At 50.9% G+C, this 24,602-nt stretch overlaps 1 protein-coding gene across 1 annotated transcript in view; it reads right to left on the bottom strand.

Moving 5' to 3' along the window:
* Window positions 1–24,334, bottom strand: part of RAI1 (retinoic acid induced 1) — a 103,874-nt gene extending 79,540 nt beyond the window's left edge. The window contains 1 exon segment of the mRNA XM_070955247.1: window positions 24,303–24,334. The gene's annotated coding sequence lies outside the window, so the exon portion shown is untranslated.
* Window positions 24,335–24,602: the final 268 nt, after the last annotated feature.

Below are 24,602 nucleotides of genomic sequence, written 5' to 3'. Positions count from 1 at the left end.
CAGCCACGGTGGCTGATTTTGGCCCTCTGGGTAGCTGCCTACGGAAAGGGCCTCATTCTCTCCCATCGATGGAGGCGCACGCACAGCACCACACTGGCCTCCCATTCATCCCACCAGTTCACGAGGCTGAAGGTTGAAGGATTGAACCCATTATCCAAACAGCGTACTACTGTGTAGGCCTGCGCCATTCATCCCATTTCCTCTTCACGAGAATCCTGAAATCTCCCCTTGCATACTGCAAGGCCTATCATCCTTGACCAAGCGGTAGGGCCACAACGTCCAAGCCCCGTTCTCTGGTTCGATTACATCTTAGATTTTGTGGATTGTTCCTTACCGCCTCTGAACCCGGGGCACAAGAGAGGTCCTTTCCCCTGGGCCAGGCCTTGAAATATATTTCTTTACATTGGGTTTTGCTCGTCAGAAGGTCGCAAAAGGGGATTGCATGACCCCCAGGATGCTGCAACCATCATAAATATGAACCGGTTACCAAGGATCCGAATTACGATCAGGTGGCCATGGGAATGCTGCAACAGTCATAAGTGTGAAAAAGAGTCATCAGTCGCTTTTTCGGTGCCATCATAACTCTGAACGGTCACTAAATGAATGGTTGTAAATGAAGGACTATCTGTAACTGCAAAAGCAAACCTAGATCGTCCTTTTAAGGTGTTCTATAAAAGCGCAGGTGTGCCCTTCCACACCTGAAGAAGGACAGGATGAGAACTAACTCAGAGGCGCTTGGGGTAGATACCATCACAGCCACCCTTCACAAGGTGAGGATTTGGAGAGGAGAAAGATGCCCTTAAATCCCAAAGAAGCTTGGGGGGGGTCTTAACCGGTGTAATCCCCTGGGGAATCTCCTCAAAAGCAAGTCCAATTGGACTTATCTCATGCCAGCAGTCGATGATGGAGAGCGGGACCAGAGCGGGGCGCGTTGCTTATGCACGTTTTTCAAAACGATCCTCGCTACAGCAATCGCCACGATGATTATTTTAACCGAGACCTGCTCTGGAGTCCACCGACAGAAGAAATGGCAGGAAATCAATACTTTCCCCAATTGCATGTTGAAAGCCGGGCAAAGAAGGACATTTAGCCACGCCGGCGATTGGGAAAAGAGGAAATGCCAACTTGGTCGGTGGCCGCCGTAGAGGAGCCCTCCGCAGTTGGCTGACCCACCAGGACAGACAAAAAACACCACAGCTGCCACTACACGCCCCCCCTTTCCAAAATAAAATAAAATAAAATAACCATGCAAGACGAATGCGGGCATGAAGGCCTCTGCATGTACAAACATGCATCGGCGGGAAAAGTGACACTCCGTTTCATCCTTCTTCCTTTTTTTTTCCTGGCCCCCTCCAGGCTTCAGAAAAAGGTGGCAGATTTGGCATCCGTTTCCCGCCCCCCTTTCCTTCGTTTCTCTTTCCTCGTCTGTTCCTGCCTCTCCCACCGAAGATAGGGCTGCCTGTCTCTCTCCCCCCAACTCCCCCCACCCCCAAGACGGAGGCCGAGGTGCAAAGGAGTCACCTTTTATTCCGAGCACGGCGCTGCTCGGAGCAATTAGCAAGGAGCTGGAAAACCAGGCGCACAGCAGATAGGATTGGATCCATCAAAAGAAGAAGGGAGGCACATCAGGGAGTTGGGAGGGAGGGAGGGAGGGAGGGGGGAAATGCTACCGGCGGGGAGGGGGGGAGATGGGACGCAATGACAGCCATAAATGACTCTGGCAGCAATTGCCTGCCAGCATAAACCGCCTTCTGTCTAGCGCCAGGAACTGAAGCTAAATGTCCCCCTCGGCGTCCAATTCTAAGATCAGCTCCTTCCCCACCTCATCAAGCCTTCAGAAATGGGGCTTCTGGGCTCAGGTGACCCCCTCCTGGGACCGGCTTTGCCCCAGACCTCCTCTGTCTCGGCAGTGCCCTTTGCAAAAGAGATGCGTCTTCGTGCACACACGATGCCAGAGGTTTGTCCCCTGCACAGCGCTCGTGGTAGGAAAATAAAGGGGGGGGAGCGGGGCAGACTCCTTACACTGTTGATGGCGCTTGTTCTGGGAGGGGGGGTGTCCCGTGATTCCCTTTTGGGATCTTCTTTCAAGTAAAGTCAATGGGGAAGCCTTATTCACTTAACAACCTTGTTGCTAACTGAACCAGTGGCAGGGATTCACTTAGCAACTGTGGCCAAGGAAGGTCGTAAAATTCAAGGACAAAACTCACTTAATAACTCTGTCACTTAGCAACAGAAATTTGGGGCTCAACTGTGATCGTAGGTCAAGGACTATCTGTATTTATGGGGAACCCTCCCATGGGGTCCCAACATGGTTTGTAGAGACATCTTGGCACCTAATCCATCTTGGTTACCCCCCCAAAAAGACCCCCTTTCTTCCACCATGACTGGGGTTCAAGAGGAGGGGCTGTGAATTACCCCATTTCTCGGCATTTGTCCAGACCCCTCTTCAATCACCTGATGGCCAAGTTTTTACAGGGAGGAAGTAGAAGGACATCCCTCTGGCCACATACATATTCTGTAATTCAGTTATTTCCCTTTTGATGCACCTTTGCTCTCAACGACCCTGGGGAAAAACCCTGTAGTCAGTGGTGAAATCCAATTTTTTTTACTACTTGTTCTGTGGGTGTGGTGTGGCTTGGTGGGCGTGGCAGGGGAAGGATACTGCAAAATCTCCATTCCCACCCCACTTCAGGGGAAAGATACTGCAAAATCCCCATTCCCTCCCCACTCCTGGGAGAAGGGTATTGCAAAATCTCCATCCCCACCCCACTCTGGGACCAGCCAGAGGTGGCATTTGCCGGTTCTCCAAACTACTCAAATTTTCCGCTACCAGTTCTCCAGAACCTGTCAGAACCTGCTGGATTTCATCCCTGCCTGTAGGGAAAAACCTTCCTTGTTGGGGAAAAACCACCCCCTTCTCTCTCTCATTTCCCTGTTCCCCTGCCTCCCCCCCCAGTAAATTCCCAGCTGTGCAAAAAGAAAAGGGGAAAAAAGAAGGTTGCAAGAAATCTGAAATATTCTTCCTGCTGCAAAACCCATAGGAGATTCCTCACCAAGGCCACAGGGGAGAGAACGGTTAAACTCCACACTTTCTAGCCCTTACAGTGATTCTTTTCCTATTGCTACAGCCTTTATTTATTCTTTTAAAAGTGAAAATAAATAAATATGAACCGCAAAGAGCAATTTTATCTGGGCATCGTGGGGAAACTCCACATCTTTCTCTTCCACATCCCTTTGTTAGAGACTGAATCCCCAGCCAGCCAGTTTTGCCAATGCCCCAAAACTGAAAAATGGCAATCTTCTGCATCTTGCTTGAAATGTCAGATCCTGTCTTACTGGTACCTCTGGTGCACAAAATCCATTTCTCTGTACAACTGGAGCAGCCTGGAGTTTGAATTTCCGCTTCCGTTTCCATCTCCAGAAGCCTTTTCTTGTAGCCTTTTCTCAATAGAGTCACTGACCAGATCTTCTCCTGGGAGAGAAGGTGGACTTCCTTGTTGTCCCCTTGATTGAGGCAAGGAACTCAAATTGCTTCCATGAAGGGACTGGATTGCAACACCCAACCCCCTTCACTGACCTGGCCACTGAGAAGATAGGAAGGATTGTCCATGACATCTTGAAGAACATCTACTGGAGAAGGGTAATATGGAGGGGGAAAAAACCAGTAGGCTTTGGGGAAGACATCCTCCAACACTTGAAGGGGCTGTCCCAGTGTTGATTTATTCTCCGTAGCACCTGAGGGCAGGACAAGAAGCAACCGATGGAAGCTCTCGACAGGGAGACCCAATCTGGAAATAAGGAGGAATTTCCTGACGGGGAGAGCGATGAAGCAATGAAACAGTTGGCCTCCTGCAGTGCTCCATCAATGGAGGTTTTCAAGAAAAGATTGAACAGCCATTTGTCCAGGATGCTTGGTGGTGTCCAGGATAGGAGCCATGGTGGCACACTGATTAGAAGGCAATAAAACAGGCTGCTCACTGCCAGGAGTTCGATCCCAACCGGCTCAAGGTTGACTCAGCCTTCCATCCTTCCGAGGTCGGTCAAATGAGGACCCAGATTGTTGGAGGCAAAATGTTGACTCTGTAAACTGCTTAGAGAGGGCTGTGAGGCACTACGGAGTGGTTATAAGTCTAAGTGCAGTTGTTATGGTGTAAAGACTCCTGTCTTGGGCAGGGGGTTAGCAGATTAACAGAGTTGGAAGGGACCTTAAAGGTCATCTAGTCCAACCCCCCGCTCAAGCATGAGACCCTACACCATTTCTGACAAATGGCAGTCCAATCTCTTCTTGAAAGTCTCAAGTGATGAATCCCCCACAACGTCCGAAGGCAACTTCTGTTCCCCTGGTTGATTGTTCTCACTGTCAGAAAATTCCTCCTTATTTCTAGGTTGAATCTCTCCTTGTTCAATTTCCATCCATTGTTCCTTGTCTGGCCTTCAGGTGCTTTGGAAAACAGCTTGACCCCCTTCCTCCTCTCTGTGGCAACCCCTCAAATATTGGAAGACTGTTATCCTGCCTCCCCTGGTCCTTCTCTTCACTAGACTAGCCAGGCCCAGTTCCTGCAACTGTTCATCGTATGTTTTAGCCTCCAGTCCCCTCATCATCTTGGTTGCTCTCCTCTGCACTTTTTCTAGAGTCTCCACATCTTTTTAAGAAGATGTTAGAAGACCTCCAAGGTCCCTTCCAGGACTAGGATTCTATGATGCTCTTCTCCCAGACGTGTCCTGTCCCAAAATCTGTTTCAACGTCGGGCTCTGCCAAGGCTCTTCCTCCCAGCTTTGCTTTCCAACATTCTCCTTCATCCAGTTTCTGGAATCTTTCCTTTTACATCCAGCCCTGCAGCTCGCAAATGCGACGCCTTCAACCCAGGCTCAATAAAATCAGCAGGAAGGGAACTGGCCGTCGCATGTCTCGCTTTCTCCCGATTGGGCAAGCCGCCATATGCTCCCTTTGGTGGCATCTGCAGAGGAAGGCAAAGGCAGTGTCCCCACCTGGCCTCGGTTTCCAGAAGCCTCTGCCCCTCTCCGCTCACATCCCTTTTCGGTAAAGGAACCACAAACATTTCTCTGGCGCATGATTAGAGGCTGATTACTAATGGTTGCTTCTCCACCCAGTGAGGAATGATTTTGGCAAGAAAATTTGGAATAAAAGCTCACACGAACGTCTTAGCAGCTGCAGAAAACACACAAAGGCCGAGGAGGGAAGGAGGTGGGGAAGAAAAGATTTCCACATCCTTTTAAGATCAGCAGGATGTATTTCTTTCCCTCCAGATTCACGGCACTAGAAAGAGACTGACTCAACTCTTCCTCACAACGCCCTTGTGGAGTTGCGCAGCTGGGCCGTCGTTCCCAGATCACGTGGCAAAACTTCCAGAAGGCAAAGATGAAAGAAGGTTCAGCGGGGTCAAACTGAATTTCTGCACGAGCCGGACTCCAGCAGTGGCTGGCAAACCAGTTAAAGGAAATGATAAGAATATGACTCAAATGGCCTTCCGTTCCTTCTTGCCTCTGATATTGAAAGCTCGGAAGCAACGGATGGAAGCTTATCAAAGAGAGATCCGACCTGGAACGCAGGAGAAATTTCCTGGCAGGGAGAACAATTAACCAGTGGGATAGTTCGTCTCCCGAAGCCGTGGGTGACTTCATCACTGGAGGATTTTACAAAGAGACTGGGCAGCCATTTGTCTGAAATGGAATTGGGTCTTGCTTGAATAGGGGGTTGGACTAGAAGAGCTCCACGGTCCCTTTCAGCTCTGTTGTTCTGTTATTATGATAAACGGTTGCAAGAACTGGATCCGTCTAGTCTTAGGAAAAGAAGGGTTGGGGGGAACATTAGCTGAATTCCAGGACTTGAGAGGCTGCCACAGAGATGAGAGGGTCAACCTATGTTCTTAAGCACCTGAAAGCAGGAAAAGAAGCAACGGGTGGAAACTGGATTATGGGTGTGGGCACACGCACACACAACTCCCCCGCACTCCCCCCGCTTTTGGCACGCAATGGCAAAAAGGTTGGGGGTTGGACTAGAAGACCTCCAAGGTCCCTTCCAACGCTGTTATTCTGTCCCTCTGTGATTTTGCCAAGCCAACTGCAGTGAGGGGTGAGAAAACCACGGACTGGAGCTGCAGGTAACCAGCTCAGGAATAAAAGGAAGAACCTCAGGCCCGCTCCCCCCCACCCATATTAGCCTCCCCCCCACCCTCTGAGGGCATCTCAGGAGGTTCAATGGGGAGCTCAGCCTGCGAAGGGGAAAGCTTCTGGAGGGATCTGCGAGCCGTCTGGCCAATTTATGTACCAGCATGTAATGCGCACGGTTAGAGGCTGCCCGTGTGGAAATGTCAGTGTGCTTAGAAGTCATTAGCTGGGGAGACAGGGAGAGAGAGAGAGAGAGAGAGAGAGAGAGAGAGAGAGAGAGAGAGAGAGAGAGAGAGAGAGAGAGAGAAGACGGGGAAGGGAAGAAGAGAGTGGCTGGAACGACGAGGGAGGAACCGAGAAGGGGAAAATAATTAATTTTAAAGAATTGTTTAGCATCGGCCTCTCTTCTTTTCTCCGTGCGGTTTAGGGATTTGGCACCGTTGCAGAGGAGAGGGGAGCGTGCAGAGGCAACGAAGGTGATTGGCAGCGTTTTCTCTCGAAGCCAATGAAAGAGGAAAAAGCAGGAGAGTTTTCCCCGAGAAGGAGATGTTTCCTCCCTCCCTCCCTCCCTCCCTCAATTTTCTGAGTTTTAAAGCCATCCAGCTATTTACTGACAATTCTACGGCAATGCTGTCGAAGGGCTCCCAGCGCCTTCAAATCCCTGCCCTCCGAATCTTATTAACACCCCCCATGATTTGTCGCTGGGGTTTGAGCTAATCAATTTAACACCATTAGACAGAGGAAGAGAAGAGCTTGGAGCACTTCTGGTGAGGAGCCCAGGAAATCTTTACCGGTGGTAAAAAAAAAAAAAAAAATTATCGGTTCAACATGAGGAAGGAACGTCTGGCTAAACCTCTCCGGGTTTAAACCAGGGGTGTTCAACTGTGGCCACTTCTAAGACGTGTGGACTTCAACTCCCAGAATTCCCCACCCTGGGGGAATTCCACTAGTCTTAAAAGTGGCCATGGATGGACACCCCTGGCTTAAGCAATTAAGGGATGAAGAGTTGACTCAGAGGAAGTTCTCCAGCCAACTTCTCTTCTCCCACTGTTGGAAGAGTCCGTTTCCTACACTGGTTTGGAATTGACCCATCCATTTCTTTATCTCTCTCGCTCTCTCTTCCTTTTTTTAAAAAGAATTCTGATGTCCCATAAGTGAGCCCCAAAGCAGGGGTGAAATCCAGCAGGTTCTGACAGGTTCTGGAGAACCAGTAGCAGAGATTTTGAGCAGTTCGGAGAACCGGCAAATACCAGCTCTGGTTGGCCCCAGAGTAGGGTGGGAATGGAGATTTTACAATATCCTTTCCCCCAGGAGTGGGGAGGGAATAGGGATTTTGCAGTATCCTTCCCCTGCCACGCCCACCAAGCCACGCCCACAGAACCGGTAGTAAAAAAATTTGGATTTCACCACTGCCCCAAAGCATTTGGGGAGCACGCACAATGAGTCCCTTTTCTATTCTGAGTTTCAGGGAGGCCTTTGCAGGCAACCACTCTTCCCTTTCTTATCTCAAGCTTAAATTTGCCAAGTCTTGAATTTCTCAAGCAGGTGACAGAGCTACCACTGAAGGCAATGGCTTTTTCCCTACCCAAGCGGATTAACACACAAACACACAGATACAAACACACTACCAGCTTTCAAACATGAAATATGAACCTTGCCATTTCAGGAACGAGAAGCCCAGGTTTTGTGATTAAAAGAAGCCAAAAGCCATGCATTCTGTTCCCGGTGGACATTTCGGCCCCTGGTGACCCCGAGCCCTCCCCACTCCCCAAGGTCTCCTTTGCTCGGCCTGTCAAAGTCAGCAATCATCCTTACAGTAATCTTAACAAAAGAGGGGACAACTCACATACCCCACCCCTTTGGATTCCATAACTACACAATGATTTATTCAATTTACGCCCCACGTTTCCATCAAAGCAAAACGCAGCTTGAAGCAATGAACAAGAAAGAACAAATAAAATACAGAAAGAACGAAGGGGAAAAAATGCAAGGGACTACAACACCCTAACCAAGATTCTCATTCTTGATTGCACCAAAATGTGACACAGCATTCAGAATGAGCTTTGATACGCGGTAGAAAAATACCCATCGTTATTAAGGGTGCAAGACATTGTACAGTGTTAAGATGGGGGGCAGCCAGGGCTTGTCAACTAAACCGCATATTCCCTGGACTCACATATCCTGCTAGATTTGAAACCAGGTTTGGAGAAATCTCAGGGTCTGAATCTACCAAGCCAACAACAAGCCAGCTTCATTTCGTTTTGCTGTTTTTATGTAAATCTGGCAGGACACACTCCAGTAGATCAAAATGAGTAAATATGTTGTCCAAACACCCTAACCAAGTTAATTAGCCCCACTCATTAACCCAGATGGAATCGGTAAACCCAGAAGATTATAGCTTTAGGCTGAGTCGCTGTAGCCTGGGCAACTCCTGGAAAACAGCAATTGTCCAGACAACGGATGAGTTGCGTTTTCCAAAGATGCTATCACATGTTTCAAACATCTTGAGAAGCTCAACTCCACTGTAGATCTCAAGATTGTACAGTATCAAGTCATCCAGTGGCCACCATTTGACTATGATTCATGGAACAAACCATAGTTGCTTAGTTCACACATCGGTAAACTGAAAATACGATTCACAAACCACAATCTGGGGAGCCCCACAGCGTCACGAACCAAAGGTAAATCCATGACACTGGAGCTTCTGTTCACCAATGTCAAGATTTGACTTCCTAACCTGGCATGCCCCAATGGCAATATCCCCAAAGACCACAGGTATCCAACCTTGGCAACTTTAAGACTTGTAGACTTTAATTTCCCGCTGGGAAATTCTGGGAGTTGAAGTCCTCAGATCTTACAGTTGCCAAGGTTGGGCACAACTGACTTAGACAAAATTATTCTTTAAAATTTTACAATAGACCAGAAGCTGGTTGGGCCACTGGGATCCCCAATTCTGGAGAATAAACCAGAATTGTGGTCCTTTTTCCTGCATTAACTCTGTCCTGGCTTCTGCCTCTTGGTCACTTCGGAGTCTGGAGGCATCTGAAGGGTCAGCTTGGAGAAAGACCCTCAATCTCACTCGTACTCTATAAGGTGGATGACTGGGGAATCCCCCCCTCTTTTTTTTGCTTTAAGGCAAAGTCTCCGCCCACCATGAATGGCTTGAGCTCCTACGTGGGTGGCCGGCCGGCCCCGTGTCCAACAGCAACAGATGCGGCCTCTCAAACTTGACTTGAAGCAACCCAGATGCTGTAGCCTGGAGTAGTTGTGCAGATCTGGCGCCTGGTAAGAGGCAGGAGCTATTTCGGTGGCTGCTCCTCCACCCCGCCCCCCCAATCTGCTTCGCCTGCCAAGAAGGGGGAAGAGAACCCAGTAAGGTCATCCTGAAGAAGCTTCACCAACGCAACCAGAACCGAGTCCCTTCACCTTGGCTCCCCTGGCAAGATTTCAAGCGGGCTGTCAGCCCTCTGGCTGTTAACCTTGACAGCTGATCAATACATCTGTAATTGATTGTTATTGGCTGTCCTGGCACAGCTTTGGGCATTCAGATTGACTGCTGCAAACCTTGATTAGCCAGGACTGCAAGTACACGGTGGTGGTAGAGCCTTCCCTACCACCATCACATCTGGGGTACCCAGGAGGCTGGCTGTCTTTCACCAGGGCAGAGGGAGGGAGGGAGGGAGGAGAGAGAGAGAAGGAGAGAGGAAAGGAGAGAGGGAGGGAGAGAGAAAGAGAGAGAGGAGAGAGGGAGAAAGGGAGGGAGAGGAAGAGAGGGAGGGAGAGAGAAAGAGAGGGAGGTGAGAGGGAGAAAGAGGAAGGGAGAGAGAGAGGGAGAGAGAGGGGGAGGGAGAGGGAGGAGAGAGGGAGGGAGGGAGGAAGAGGAAGAGAGGGAGGGAGAAAGAGAGGGAGGTGAGAGGGAGAAAGAGGGAGGGAGAGAGAGAGGGAGAGAGCGAGTGAGAGAGAGGGAGAGAGAGGAAAGAGGGAGAGAGAGAGGGAGAGAGGGAGGGAGAGAGGGAGGAGAGAGGGGCTCAGCAAAGGGTCAGAGCAAGAGCAAGAAAGATGTCAGCCACAGGCAAAGTCATTAGGGGACCGGAGGCTAAAGCCTAGGAAGGAGGCCTGGGTGGGAGACTAAGGCAGGGATCAGAATTCAGCCGGAGTCTTCTCTCGCCTTAATCCGGGAAAGCAATGCGTTTCCTTTCCCTTCGCATTCGCTGTGCATTTTTCATCGCACTTATCCCAAACGGGGCAGCCATCAGCCACAGGGATGGATTAATTCCACACGCACACACACAAAAAAAATGGCCCTCTCTCTCTTTCTGACCCGGCAGCAATCTTCCCTCCCCAGCGCCTCCAGACCAAGGAATAATTGCGAGCCAGCAAGCATCATTAATTAGCAGCAGATGGTGCACCACGACAGGTAACTCACTACCTCCGTAGCCAAAGCCTCTGACTTCTGGAGCTGCTGCCAGAGGAACAGCGGCGGCATCTGAACCACATTCCCCTCGGCCACTGGTGTGTGTGTGTGTGTGTGTGTGCGTGTGTGTGACATGCAGAGTTGTTAACAGAGAAGCGAAACCACCCCCGCTGGAGCAGGAGGGGTAGGAAGGAAAAACCCTTTGTAACTCCGGCAGGGAGCTGTGTTCAAGGCACCGGTGAGATAACACACTACAGAAACGGGGGGAAAGCCTCGCATCTCGCTGCTTCCTGGGTGTAAGATTTACTGGCAGAGCATTAATGGGCCTGTTCAGTATTCCACTCCAGACGGCAGATAATGCCTTTGCCAAACTAACTGCAATAAATTAATTAAATTAATCTGCTCCACGGGGCCGGCCCCACCCCGCCCGATGCCAAAGCTGTGCAGATAAGAGGGGCCGGCTACCTTCTCCTCTCGGGTGGCAGCTGGAAAATCTGGGCGCCCCTCCCTCTTTTTTCTTCAACAACCTCCCCACGCCCCTCCCTGGCAGCCCCCCCCCTCCAGTTAGCTCCTGAGTTTTCGGCACTTTTGGCATCGTACACCAGCTGCCTGTTTCAGCTAATCGCTGTCCTGGCGGTTTAGATCACATTCGTTTTCCATGTAATTAAGACTGTCCAGGAGGGCACGCAGCTGTTTCTGGCGGTCGTTCCTTCTTACACGTCAACCTGCCTCCTGCACAGATAGGTGCAATTAACCAGCCCTGTTCACAGTCATTAAGCATTAATGCACCTCATTAGCATAAGAACTGGGAAGGCTCGGATGCAGGAGAAACCCCGTAGGAGAGAGGGAACGGCGCATGCAAGACAACAGGCCCACAGTCCGGCTGACCCCTGCCCCACACCTTCCAGTGGGTCTTCAGCCTCAATCCCACAACACCCCCTCTTCCCCCAACAATCAACGGCACCTTCGTCGTCCCTACCCAGATATATGAGGGCTGGAGTTTTTTAGATGACTCTAAAGGAACTAGATCAAGGATAGGACCCTTAACCAATGGAACATTGGTGTCCATTCTAGCAAGGTGCTCTTAGCTAGGAGGGCCAAGAGACCAAGGGAACTGTTGATGCTCACAGCGTCTTCTCGGTGGCAGCCATATTGTGACGCGGCCACGGCCACGTGCCCAACTCTCTTCCTCTTCCAGAACTGAAGAAACTTCTTGGAATGAGAAGCAAAACTTCTTCAAGGAAAAACAAAATCCAGTGGCCTTTTGAGAGAGAGAGAGAGAGAGAGAGAGAGAGAGAGAGAGAGAGAGAGAGAGAGAGGGAGAGAAAAGCACCTTTGGGACAATCCTGACCTGGAGGACTGAGATTCTCCATACACATCTCTTCCTGCAAGCCAACACTCTCCCTCAAGGGACTGGCTGGGTCAGACGTGGGTCGATGACAATGAAGAGCAATCAAAGCAAAATGGATGAGGAGAGATGTCCACCTCTTGGAAGATCCAAAAAGAAAATTCCCAGGTTGGCCATTGCAAGGGGAAAACCAGATGGTCATCCGTTCTTCAGTCATCAGCCAAAGGTGGTGGCAGAGGAAGGCTCTAGTAGCTGGTTTTCTGTTCTGCAAACGTCTCCTGGGGCCAGAATAGGTAGTTCTCGACTTACAACAGTTTTGAATTGCAACCATTCAAAGTTAACCAAAAGTGACTCATGACCCTTTTGCACAGTTACAACCTTCGGAGCAGCTCCAAGATCACATAATCCAAATTCGTCCTCTTGACAACTGACTCATTTTTATGATGGCCGCAGGGTCCCCCCCCCCCGGGGGTCACATGATTCCCTTTGGAGACCTTCTGACTAGGGGGGAAGCCAAATTCACTTAACATCCGGGTTGCTAACTTAACAACGGTGGCAAGAAAGGTCATAAAAGGGGGCAAAACTCAGCAACAGACGTCTTGGGCTCAATTGTGGTGGTAAATCGAGGGTTACCCATACCTACAAGACGTTTGGACAGAGAAAGTGCCCTCCTTGGCCAACGAACTGAGCCCTAAACCTTTCCAGAAGATCTCACCCATCACTGTTCCGGTCAAGATAAGAGCACAAACATCCGTCCTGCCCACCGTAACATCAAGCCAGCTGGATTTATCTGCACCCTCATCTTCCTTTCACCCCAACAGCCCCTCCGGGCACCCTGGAGAACCCTCCCCCCCTCCACACCGAGTTCCCCCCCAAGAGCTCTCTCAGCCGAGGAAGCCAACGGGTGAAGCCGGAGCTCAGGTTCCTTGTTTCCCCCCCAGATAATGTCTGAATGGAGCCAAAGCTCTTGAAATGAGCACCGAGTCCTTAGGGAGCTTCTACAAAATGGCAAGCAATTTCTTCCAATTCAACACCTGGATTGTTTCTCTCTCTCTCTCTCTCTCTTTTCAAACAGCAGCAACGTAGGAGACAGGCCAGCCCCCTTCTCACCCCCTGCTCGGAAAATGACAGAGGTGAAGCCCTGATCCTCTATCAACTGGCTGGTGCCAGCCTGCGCTTCTCAATTTTGCCTTTTGTTTTGAGGTGGGGTGTTTTTTTTTTTCTTTGGGTGCAATTATAATTAGCCAGGACAACAGCGGGGGTGGGCAAAAAAAAGAAAGAAAGAAAGAAAGAAAGAAAGAAAGAAAGAAAGAAAGAAAGAAAGAAAGAAAGGAAAGGAAAGGCAGCAGCTCAGGGAGACAAGGATGGCTTGTTTTGCTCTCTTTTTTAGAAGTATTATTTATTTTTTCAAAGGCTGCCGAGCCGCGCCGTAGCATTTCTGCAGGTCTGTGCCTATTGTACTGCCGCGAGCATCTGAGAAGACACGTGCAGGCACCAGGGTTTTATTGTAAGCTGTTTCAATGGCAAACGAAGGGGGAAGGACAGGGAGGGGAGGAGAGGGAGGGAGGGAGGGAGGGGGGCCGAGATTCAGCCTTGGGGAAAAGAAATGGCTTGCCAAAGAAAGAAAGAAAGAGAGAGAGAGAGAGAGAGAGAGAGAGAGAGAGAGAGAGAGAGAGAGAGAGGTGGAGAGCCGGCCATGAAGGTGGCAAATGGCTTTTTTTTTTACTTGAGCTCTTGGCATTTCCTCTCTGGCATTGCTACCTCCAGAACGGGTGACTTTGCTGGGGTGCTGGGGATTGGTGGAGAGGGGGCGAACTCGGCTCTTTTTCCACCTCTATTGCTGGCAGCAGCTGGTCTTCTTTCTCATCCCTGGCTGTGATTAGAGAGGAAGCTGCCAGCTCTCCTGGCGAAGGCTAAAACGATCATTTTCTCCTTCGGTTGACTTGCTTTGCTGGAAAAGCGAGAGGCGGTGGGACCCATCTTTGTCCAGGCCGGAGAAGGCTGTGGGTTTGCAGGACTGGCATGGCAGAGGAGAGCCAAGGCAGCGTCAGGAAGGCCAAGGTGGAACAGCTGCCCCTGGAAAGAAGAGGGTACTTGGGGGGCTGAGCTCTCAATCAGTTGATGATGTTCCCCCGTGGGCCACTAAAACTCGAGCTCCAGAGCGAAGGTCTCCCAGCCCCGTGCCAGAGACTGCTTCGCTGGCGGTGCCAAGGACGGGCAAACCTTGCTTTGAGGGTGAGCTCAGCCCGCGCCAAAGAGCTAAAGCGGGTGGCATAGCATGGACAAAAAAAACCGCAGCCCACAAGACGTCCCACCAGCCGAGGGAAGAAACAGATGGCCGGCCGCTGAATAACGGATCGCGTGCCCGGCCAATGGCGAGGTTGCCAGCGCTGCTGCACACCACAGCTTGCCTCGAGTGGTCGCGAGTCGAGACCCCAGAGACGCATCAACTCCGGGCAAGGGGAGGCACAGCCAGAGGGACGTCAAGGACACGGAAAGGAGGAGCTGATCTCCGAAGGAAGATCTCCACCTTTGGAGGAGATGGAGCAGATCAGCTGCGGGGAAGAGCCATTGTCCAGCTGTCATCGGCTGTCTTGCTTTCTCCCGGGGTCTGGAAGAGCAAGAGCCAGCTCCCTCCAGATCCAGACACGTTTTGGGTGGAGCGGACGACAAGACTTCTGTGGCTCTGCCAAACCCTCCCAGCCTGCCGTGCTAGGCAGGAAGCCCTTGAAGGCCTACCAGCCTTGACTTGCCAAGAGAGGCCGACGGGGCGATGCAAAAATCAGGACTTTCTCTTGCATTAGGGATACAAAACGAGGCTGATCTGCAGAAGCTGGGGCTTCCCCACCCCCACCCTAATCCTTAGATTGCACTGTATTTCTGGAATGGATTCAGAACTTGGCAAACCCCCAGCTTGTTTCAGAAAGCAGAATAAGCCCTTTTTCTTTCTTCCATCCTGGGAAGGGGCCCTTTTATGGGAAACGAAGTTCTCAGGGACTCTTGTCACCTGGGGTCATCCAAGGCCTGGTTTTTCCCAAGGGCAGATTTGGGGGCAGCTCTGCCTTGCCACTGTCTCCTCAAAGGGCAGACAAGAGGGCATCAGCCAGGAGTGTCCAACCTTGGCCAGTTTTAAGACTTGTGGACTTCAACTCTGGAAGTTGGGATTCTGGGAGTTGAAGTCCACAAGTCTTAAAAGTGGCCAAGTTTGGATGTTCCTGGTTTAGGTCATTGTTGCTCAGCCTTGGCATCTTTAAGACGTCTGAACTTCAACTCCCAGAATTCCCCAGCCATCATGCTGATGGAAACAGAAGGGGCCACTTTTAGACCCATGCGAAGGTCTGAGGTTTACCCTTCTTCCTGGACTCCAGCAGGCCACTCAGAGAAAGAAGCCCACCCATCTCCACCCTGCATCCCTAGGGGTGGGCTTCCTGCAGGAAGAGGAGCTGTCTGCAAAGGGGGGGGGGGATGGCAGGTGCCTGCCAATCTCAAGGCTCTGAATAGGGCGTTTTTTAATTGATGCAAAGAAACAGAGAGGCTGAAGGGAAGGGTGGGAGAGGGGAGCAATACCCCCTCCTTCCTGGCCTTGCTGGGTCTGGCTAAAGCCCCCTCTTCCCCATTTGCAGGGAAGCCAAAACCAGGGCAGCCAGAACAAACCCCACCCCCCCCTGCTGTGGCGCGCCACATAAATCTTTGCGCCGGGACCTCCCTGCAATTGATAAAGCGAAACAAGTCTTAAATGTTTAACGAGCAAATAAACCTGTTAAGGGAGATGATTAACCGTCTGCCGCAGCTCGCATTTCAAGGCACCCTGGCCGCACCTTCCCAATGGCAGGGGGGGAGGAGGTCAGCCTACTTGGGGGGGGGGGGATGCAGAGAGAAAGGAGCCCCAGGCGCACCTGGGCCGCACCTTTGAGAGGAGGGCGAGGTGGACCTTTGATGCCAGCGCTGGCAGAGAATCACTCCCTGAGGTTAGGGAAGGGAGCAGGGGGAAGCGGGGGAGGGGGCGCAGAGGTAGGGAGGGGCTTTTCAAAGGGGGTGTCTCAAGAGAAGGACGTGCCTGGGATGAGGTCACCGTATTGGCCTAACAGGAGGGATCAGCCGCTGAGGAATGAAGGAGGCGTGGAGAGATGCCAAGATGCCCACGTATGCCTTCCTACTCCAGTGGCAAAGGAAGGGAAGGATCCAGCAAGGTTTGGCAGCGGCCAGGTGCAGGCCACGTTCTGGGTGCCCAGATGCCCCACCTGCTCGGCCAGGCTGCCCGCTGCTTTCCTGCCCTCCGCGCCCCCTCCTTCCCTACCCCCTCGACTGCCAGGGTCCGTGCCAAGGCCCCTCAGCAGAAGCTGCCTGCACAGGCCTAGCCGGAGGCGACTGAGCCGCAGCCAAGAAGGCTGGCAGCCGGACAGCTCCGAGAAGGAACCGGGCAAACGAGAAGCCGCCTCAAGCTGTCGGCGGGCAGCGGAAAGGTTCGGCACCATCCCTCTCGCTCACCGCAGAAAAGCTTTGTTTACCCGCTCAATGTGACTCATTCTCGGGACCAGCTTTGAAGCTTCTGCAGGGGAGGGCGGGGTGGGTGGGAAAAAAACCAATAAAGAATAAATAAAGACGAATGCAGACTCAGCTGGGGGGGCGTGGCTTGGAAAAGTGGGAGGAGCCCCCCAGCAAAATGGTTGAAGAGTCCCACTGGAAGGCGAGATGGTGTTTCTGAGCCTGCCAAGAATCATTCCCTCAAATGAACCTCTGCCTGCTCCTGTGTTTCTCAGCCTTGGCCATTTTAAGTTGTGTGGACTTCAGCCCCCAGAATTCCTCAGTCTGGTTAGATGGACTTCAGCCCCCAGAATTCCCCAGCCAGCAGGCACGGACATGGTCAACTCTTGTATGTTGCTGATACCTAGCTCTACAGGTTAGCCCCAAATGGCACAGGTGAAGCTATCAATGTCATGACCCAGGGCCTGGAGGCTGCATTGGGGCAGAGCAGACTTCAGCTCCTGTCACGCTAAGCCCAAGAACAACATGGAACAATTCAGCCAGAATAATTCAATTCTTTATTTGCTGACACATTGCAAACTGGCTGGGGAGTTCTGGGAGTTAAAGTCCACACGTCTTCAAATGGCCCAGGTTGAAAAACACTGGGCTAAATTTACGGGAACGGTGGTGGTGGGTACCAAGAACAGCGCCTGGCATCCAGAAGGGCAAGCTAGAACCAGATGTTCTCGGCTGCCCAAATCCAGCTGTCTCAGGATGGCATCCCACCTGTCTGAGCGTTAAGGCAGCCTGCTGTTACGCATGTGTTACTACTGGTAGTTGATACGCTACCGCCCGAACAACATCCTGAATGTGCCAGTTAAGGCGATGATCTCAATTTGCTTGCAGAAATTGGGTAGGTGGGTCCGTGCTACCCTCCAAGTGGGAGAAGGATGACAAATGGGAACTGACCGAAAAAGATGAGTTTCGAGAGAGGGAATTTAGCTCCATTTGGCTGTGTGATTCTGGGGCTGGCTCTTTAGTTTAGTTTAGTTTAGTTTAGTTTAGTTTAGTTTAGTTTAGTTTAGTTTAGTTTAGTTTAGTTTAGTTTAGTTTAGTTTAGTTTAGTTTAGTTTAGTTTAGTTTAGTTTAGTTTAGTTTGTCATTGCACATGGTACAACGAAATTAAATATCTTCTTCAGTGTACATTATAACTATAAAAATAAAAACACAAACATACATCCTTTACATTCTATATAATTGAAATTGAAAACCTGATATTGCACTATACCGTAGAATTCAGTATGGTTATTGCCTTGGGATAGAAGCTGTTTTTCAGCCTATTTGTCCTTGTTTTTATTGTCCTGTACCGTCTGCCAGATGGTAATAGTTCAAAAAAAAAAAAGGTTGCCCAGGATGAGATGGATCTTTAAGAACGTTTTGAACTTTCTTAAGGCAGCGGGAGCTATAAAGCTCTTCCAAAGAGGGGGGAGAGGGCAACCCATGATCCTCTGGGCAATGGCGTTGACCCTCTGGAGCACTGTCCTATCTGTCACTGTGCAATGGGCAAACCATACACAGGTGCAGTAAGTTAAAATACTGGTAGGAGGTCACCAGCAGTTTTTCCTTCAGTTGTTGTTTCCTGAGAAGTCTCAGGTAGTAGAATCTCTGCTGGGCCCTTTTGACCAGGGCTGCAATGTGAGTGCCCCAGGTCAGGTCCTCTTTTTATGACAACACCCAGAAACTTAAAACTGGCCACTTGCTCCACTCGGTCTCCATTGATAAGCAAGGGCTGGATGTCTGATCTATTCCTTCTATCTCTTCAGGATCCGTAAGAAGAACGGAAGCTTCTCAGAAGAAAAAGGAGGAGAGAGGATCATGTGAATGTAATCCAGCATCTTGGGATTCAGGAAAAAACACAACCTTCTTCCCGCTTTGGCTGCCAGCTGACAGAACATATATTTGGACAGCAAAGGAACCGGCAGTGCACATTCAGCCTGGCTGCGTGTCCTTCTCCGGTTTGCCAGAACCGTGCAATCCTCCAAATCGGAAAGGAAGGATGGAAGATATCCAGAGCTTTGACGAGGAGAAGAAAGGAGACAAAGGGGGTCTCAGCCCACCGCATTCACCCCAAAAATGGTGTTTCACATCCAACGGCTTCGGGGGTATGTGTGTGACTCGGGACTCGCCGCAGCCCGAGAAGGCAGGTTGCAGGTCCGTCCTCCAAACTTCTCACCGGTGCGGCAGGAGCTGCGGTGGCATGCCAGAGACACCCTCCATGCCAGGGGGGAGGAGGGAGGTGTCGAGAGCCAAGTGCCAGCCGGGCAGCTGCCGCCTTTTCATTTTGTGTGTGCATTTTGTGCGTTTAAAAAAAGAAAGGGAAGGGGGGGCTTTGTTGTTGTTTCTTTGTGAGTCAAAGAGATGGCTCTCCCCCTCCGCTCTCCACCGAGTCTTCCTGCAGGCTGATTGGTTCTGTTTCTGCAAGATAAGGACTTGGGCTGGCGAGAGGCATTGGATTTGCGGAGATGGCAAAGGGCCAAAAGGTGCCTTGGTGGCTTCCACCTTCTCCCTGTGGTTTTTCTCTCCCTTCCTTCCTTCCTTCCCTTTTATTCTCTCCATCCTGCTCTTAGCCTGGAGCCAGCTCAGTGCTCCTTCTATTTAATCTTCATCTCTAAACCCAGGAGGGTTGGTTCTCCTCCTTCTCCTCCTTTTCCCACCAGCTACTTAGTGGATGAAGTGCTCCTGGCACCACCCACCCCTCTAAATGCCTCCCCTCTTCCCTACTGATCTGCTATTCACAGTCGAAAGGAAGCCTCTAGGCCAGGGGTCTCCAACCTTGGCAACTTTAAGACTTGTGGACTTCAACTCCCAAAATTCCTCAGCCAGCAAAGATAGGTTGCAATCCCAGGCAGGGGTTAAAGACAGGACCTCTTGCTAGGTTCACAACTCGCATTCCTTCCTCTCCTCCTTGCTCAGCTTGAGAAGGAACTATGTAGTACGGCTCCCTCAAAGCTCAAGATCGGAGGTCTGGTCTTGCAGAAGAAGGAGCAGAATCTTCCAAGTCTCCAGCTTGGAAAAACTCAAATAATAGAAGAAAGACCCCCCCAAAAAAAAGACCTCTAGCCACATCAGAGGTGGGACACCTACTTGCAACTTCTTGGGGAGGTCTACAGCATATGGCCAGAAAAAAGCCAAGATGATGGTGTCCATCATGGATGGTGCCTCTGAAGCCTTCTCTGTGATGCACGTCAAGATGGTTGACTCTACTGGGAAGAAGTGACAAAGTCTCTTCTGGCCAAGAAAATTCTGGCCAAGAAAAATAGCCATGTAGTCCATGAAGTCTTCAGGAGTCTTGACTTGGACTCAAGGGGGAGTTTTCTATGGATTTGCAGCTACCATAAAATACGGTTCCTCCAGATTGCCTTCCTTTGGTCCATGTTCAACAAAGAGGAATACCTTACATAAACAATGTGAAGACCTCCAAATACCTGTGCGAAGGTGTTTATTCCTTGAGAACCTTCCAGGCAGTTCTACCTCCAGCAAGAAAGTGGTGAAGGAACTGGGGTTCGAGAAGATGACAATGAATCACAGATTTGGGGTGAACGTTTCCACGGCAGCCATTTTCTATGGCTGAATATACCAATCTGTCTTCGGTTTTCATTTGATATTCAAAATTAGCTTATCTCTTCGGCCCAGTCTAGAAACCGAAAGAAATTAAAAGGGTGGTGGATCCATTACAGGTAGTCTCCTCCTGCCCTTCCAGCCCCTCCAGAAGTCTGGCATGAAAGACCAAAAGAAAAAAAAATGTATTCAATTAATTTTGCCGAGGGACGGACGGACGGACGGGTGGAAGAAAAGAGAAAGCAACAGAAGTCTTCCTTTATTGCCGTTTCATGGTGTTGGTTTCAGGCCTCCTTTGCTTATCTCAAAGGGATAATAAAGCCCTTCTCCTCCTCCAACGCTTCCTTTTAATTATTAAAAAAGAGAGAGAGAGAGAGAGAGAGAGAAAGAGAAAGCTTCTCTGTGCTCCTGCTCTCTCCCTGTTGTCCTTTCCCCAGCGGTGGTTTCTCTGTGCAGAGAAGGGGATTTCTGAAGACAGAGGAGAGTGTGACTCTTTCATAAGCGCGTCCTCAGATCTCCAAAGCTTTGGAGAGCATCATCTGAGCTGGTGGGTCTCCTGGGGAGTGAGTCACCTTGCAAACGGTGCAGAAGGCTACTCTTTAGCAAAGCAGGCAGGGCCAGAGGGACACTGGATCTTCCAACACCCCCAGACTGGGTCTTATACCACAAGGGTCTCCAACCTTGGCAACTTTACGACTTGTGGACTTCAACTCCCAGAATTCCTCAGCCAGCGCATGCATGCGCTGGCTGAGGAATTCTGGGAGTTGAAGTCCACAAGTCGTAAAGTTGCCAAGGTTGGAGACCCCTGTTCTAGCACCTTCTCTGTAGGAACTCTCAAAAAACCCTTGCGAACTTCACGAGGAGGCCCCAAATGGAGAAGACTACAAGTCCCAGGAGGCATCAGGTCATTCGGATTTCAGCACCTACAGACTTCAGTTGGGACTTCAGAGCTCACACTGCCTGCTGGGTACTTGTCATCTTTACCGATCAGGTCTCTCCACCTTGTGAGGTAGCTAATCTGGATTCCCCAAGGAGTCTCCACCTGAGGAACCTCTACAAAACTAACTTAAAAAAGGAGAGAGATAGAGGGAGAGGAAGGGTCACCCATCTTGACGGCTACAGTTGAATTTCAGCAGGAGACAATGATCCATCCCTTTGTTGAAGGATGCCAATTTTTGTTTTAAAAAAAACACGCTACCCAATCAACTCAAACCCTAGGACAATGGTTGTGAGATTCGGAGGACACAGCTATGGTGGAAAACATTGTCCTGCTCCCACTCCGGAAGAAACGTTTAGCTGCTTTCACTCAAAACTGGGGGAAAAAAAAAAAGAGGGGGGGAGGAAAGTCCAAAAAAGGTACCCTTCGCTCAGGTAATAAAATATCTTAGGCCAGTCCAGAAGATTTCAGGCTAATCTTTCTACAGCTTCTGTTTCAGGGACTTTGAAACGTCTTGAAACCAGATCCTTGCTAACAGCAGACAACAATCCTTCCACGAGCAGCTGGACAATCGCAACCTATTTCCTGCCCCTGTGCCAGAGAAAAATCTGATTTTTGCAAGGCTGTTTAAAATAATTAGACCAGACCGAGAGATTTTTACCAGGGTCGTACAAAGCTCAACACGGCATTCTCGTGTTTTCAATTTTTGCTTTTTTTTTTTTTTTTTTGCAGCATTCAGGGGAACAAAACCTCCTGCCGTTTCACAGTGTTTTCATCAACTCCACCACAATTTTGCCTAGTCGTAGAATAGAAAAACATCCACCAATAAAAAGGCATGCAAGATTAAGACGAAGCCAGATTTACCACCATTAAACCCATCATGCACGAGGCCGTCACTCAAACATCCACTAAACCAGACTGCAAATCCTTCAATGCATTGGAACAGAAGCATAAACCCCATCCCAGGTCCTGTCGTAAAACGAAACACAACCGCCACCGCAAAAGAAAGAAAGAGAGAAAAGTAATTCAACTTCCTTGGATGAATTTCTGTGAAAATTCCACCAAGGAAGCGGGGCTACTAGTCTGTAGACACAAACCCATTACAGTTGGTCCTTGACTTACAACAATTCATTTAGTGACCATTCAAGGTTACAATGGGCTGAACAAAGTGACTTATGACCGTTTTTCACACTCACGACTGTTGCCTCTCCAGGGTCACGTGATCAAAATTCAGAGGCGTGTCCACTGACTCCTATTTATGACGGTTGCAGTGTCCTGGGATCACATGCTCCCCTTTTGCGACTGTCTGGCCAGCAAGGTCAATGGAGAAGCCAGATTCACTCAACCACCCTGTGACTAACTTAACAACTGCAACAATTCACTTAACAACTGTGGCAAGAAAGGTCGTAAAATGTTCCTAAGTGAAATGTTTCACTTAGGAACAGAAATTTGGGGCTCAATTGTGGTCATAAGTCAAGGAGTACCTGCAACACACTTGGTTTTACTGGCTAAGCAGATGTTTATCATAAACAACTTTGTGTCCAGGTGGAAGCCTTCCTCTTTGCCTGGCTTTACCTGTCTTAAAACTTTATGGATAAAGTTAGGAAGATGCTCCCCTCACTACAAGCCGAGGCACGAAGTCAGATTAATACCAGGAATCAACGAACGTTAGAACTATAAAATGGCAAAGCTGGAAAAGGAAGGTTTTGAGGTTTTACCTTAGACGAGCGGAGGTCTAATCTTTGGTTATTCTGCGATAATTCAGAACAGTTCAACTGGCCAAACCAGTACAGGCATGTTAAAAGGATATACCGTAAATACACACGCATCTAACATGGAAAGGTACTTTTTCAAACCAAGAATTTCATTTACCAGGGGGTTGGACTAGAAGACCTCCAAGGTCCCTCCCAAGCCCCACAATTCTATGATTTCATCTCTGTGTGGATTACAAATGGGGTGAGGACAAAGTCTTGCCCCAGACAGGTAAACCAGAAGGCAAAGAAGGGAACAGGGCAAAAAGTGGACAGGGGTCAGGAGGAAAACATGAGTTACCGGTAATTGCCTCTAAAAGGAAAAGCAATGAATTAAATGCAGTTATTCCTTACCATGCAGATAAGAATTTCCCCTTTTGAACTCATTTAAAAAAAAAAAAAGGTTCTTTGGGGAGCATTTGAAGACCCAGATTCCAGGTGAAAAACCAGGTCCAGGATCTCCCCCCCAAAAAAAAAAAAAAAGCATCAGCATCACAGTTGCCTCCCCAATAGCTTTTTCCACCCTTCTCTTCTCACTGTTTTTATCTTACATCAAAATCATTTGGCCATCTAAACCAGGACAGCCTGTTCCATAGAAGATCCACAGTATTTTGAGGTTCAAGGCCGTCATCTTTCTCCATGCAAAGAGGGTTTGGAACACAGACAGACATCGTGCAGAGAAACCATGCCTGATGCCCTAGATTAAAATACAAAACTTCCAAGGTTTCTCCAAGGGTTTCAACCTACCTAGCATCTGAGCTGACTATCTTCATCAAGCCAACCTATTTCTGGCCCAGACTGGCTCTCGGCAGGATGGGACTGAGCTGGTCTGCACTGCAGGGTTGTGGTGAGGGCTTTGGAGAGAACTTTGAGGAAAGGAAGAGAAGCCAGAGGGAGGTTCCTAAACTCTGGCCCAAGTGCCCCTCTTCACCGCCTGCCCCTTCCTGCGACCTCAAGGCTGGAAAGAAGCCCCTTTCAAAAGACCCCCGACCCTCCTCCGATCCTTGCGCACAGCCTTCGGGAAGGCGAAGGGACCACGAGCTCCAAAGGCGGCTCTGCCAAGGAGGGAAGCTGCGCCCCCCACCCTAATGGAGGCCAGACCCCCCCCGCGCCCCCTCCCTGTGCCTGGCCCCGCCCGGGAGGATGCAAAGCAGAGGCGATGCCCGGGAGCGGCTTTGGCTGCCCTCCGGCTCCGCGGGCTTGTCTGGAGCAGCGCCCGGAGGAAGAGCCTTTCGGCCCACCTCGCTCGGCCGGAATCCTCGCGGAGGAAGCAGCGCCTTCCTGGAGCCCCCGAGATGCCCGGCCTGCTTCCCTTCCCTCGGGGGGGGGGGGGTGGAGGGACCCCCGCCCTGCCCCGAAGCCTCCGGGGCTGCCGGGGCTTCCAACGGCAGGCAGAGCCGGGGAGAGGAGCGCCCCAGAGACGGCGGGGGGGGGGCAGAAGTGGAGGCTGCTGCGGGGGGCTTTGGGGGAGCCAGGAGGGGTCTCTCTCTGCGCGCCTGCCAGCCTTCCCTTGGCCGGGGATGATGGGGCCGGGAGTCCTTCTGCGAGCCCGCCCCTCCTCGCTTCGCCTCCTTTGTTCTCCGGCGCCTCTCCGCCCGGAGACCCCGGCCTCCCCTCCCGCGCCTCCCTGCCTCGCCTTACCTGCCTCCGCCGCCTTCAGCGCTGGAACCGAGGCGCCGCTCAGCGAGGCCCGGGAGCCGCCGCCGCCCCGCCAGCAGCCGCCGCAGCAGCCGACATCCGTCGCCGGAGCCCCCCGCCCGCCGGGCCGCCGGGCCCATCCAGCGGGCGCGCGCTCGGGGCGTCCTGGGTGGCCGCGGGCTGCGGGAGGAGAGCCAGGCGGCGGCTTAGCAGCGGCGCCCCCGCCCTGCGCCCTCCGCCCCCGCGGCTCGCTCGCCGGCTCGGCCCTGCCTGCCCATCGTCTGCCCGGCGGCGGAGCGGAGC

This window comes from Pituophis catenifer, unplaced genomic scaffold (genome assembly GCF_029215685.1).
Source record: "Pituophis catenifer annectens isolate HBS135680 unplaced genomic scaffold, rPitCat1.0.hap2 SCAF_16, whole genome shotgun sequence".
In the NCBI taxonomy this organism is placed as follows: domain Eukaryota; kingdom Metazoa; phylum Chordata; class Lepidosauria; order Squamata; family Colubridae; genus Pituophis; species Pituophis catenifer.
This window is presented reverse-complemented; position numbering and strand designations above follow the sequence as displayed.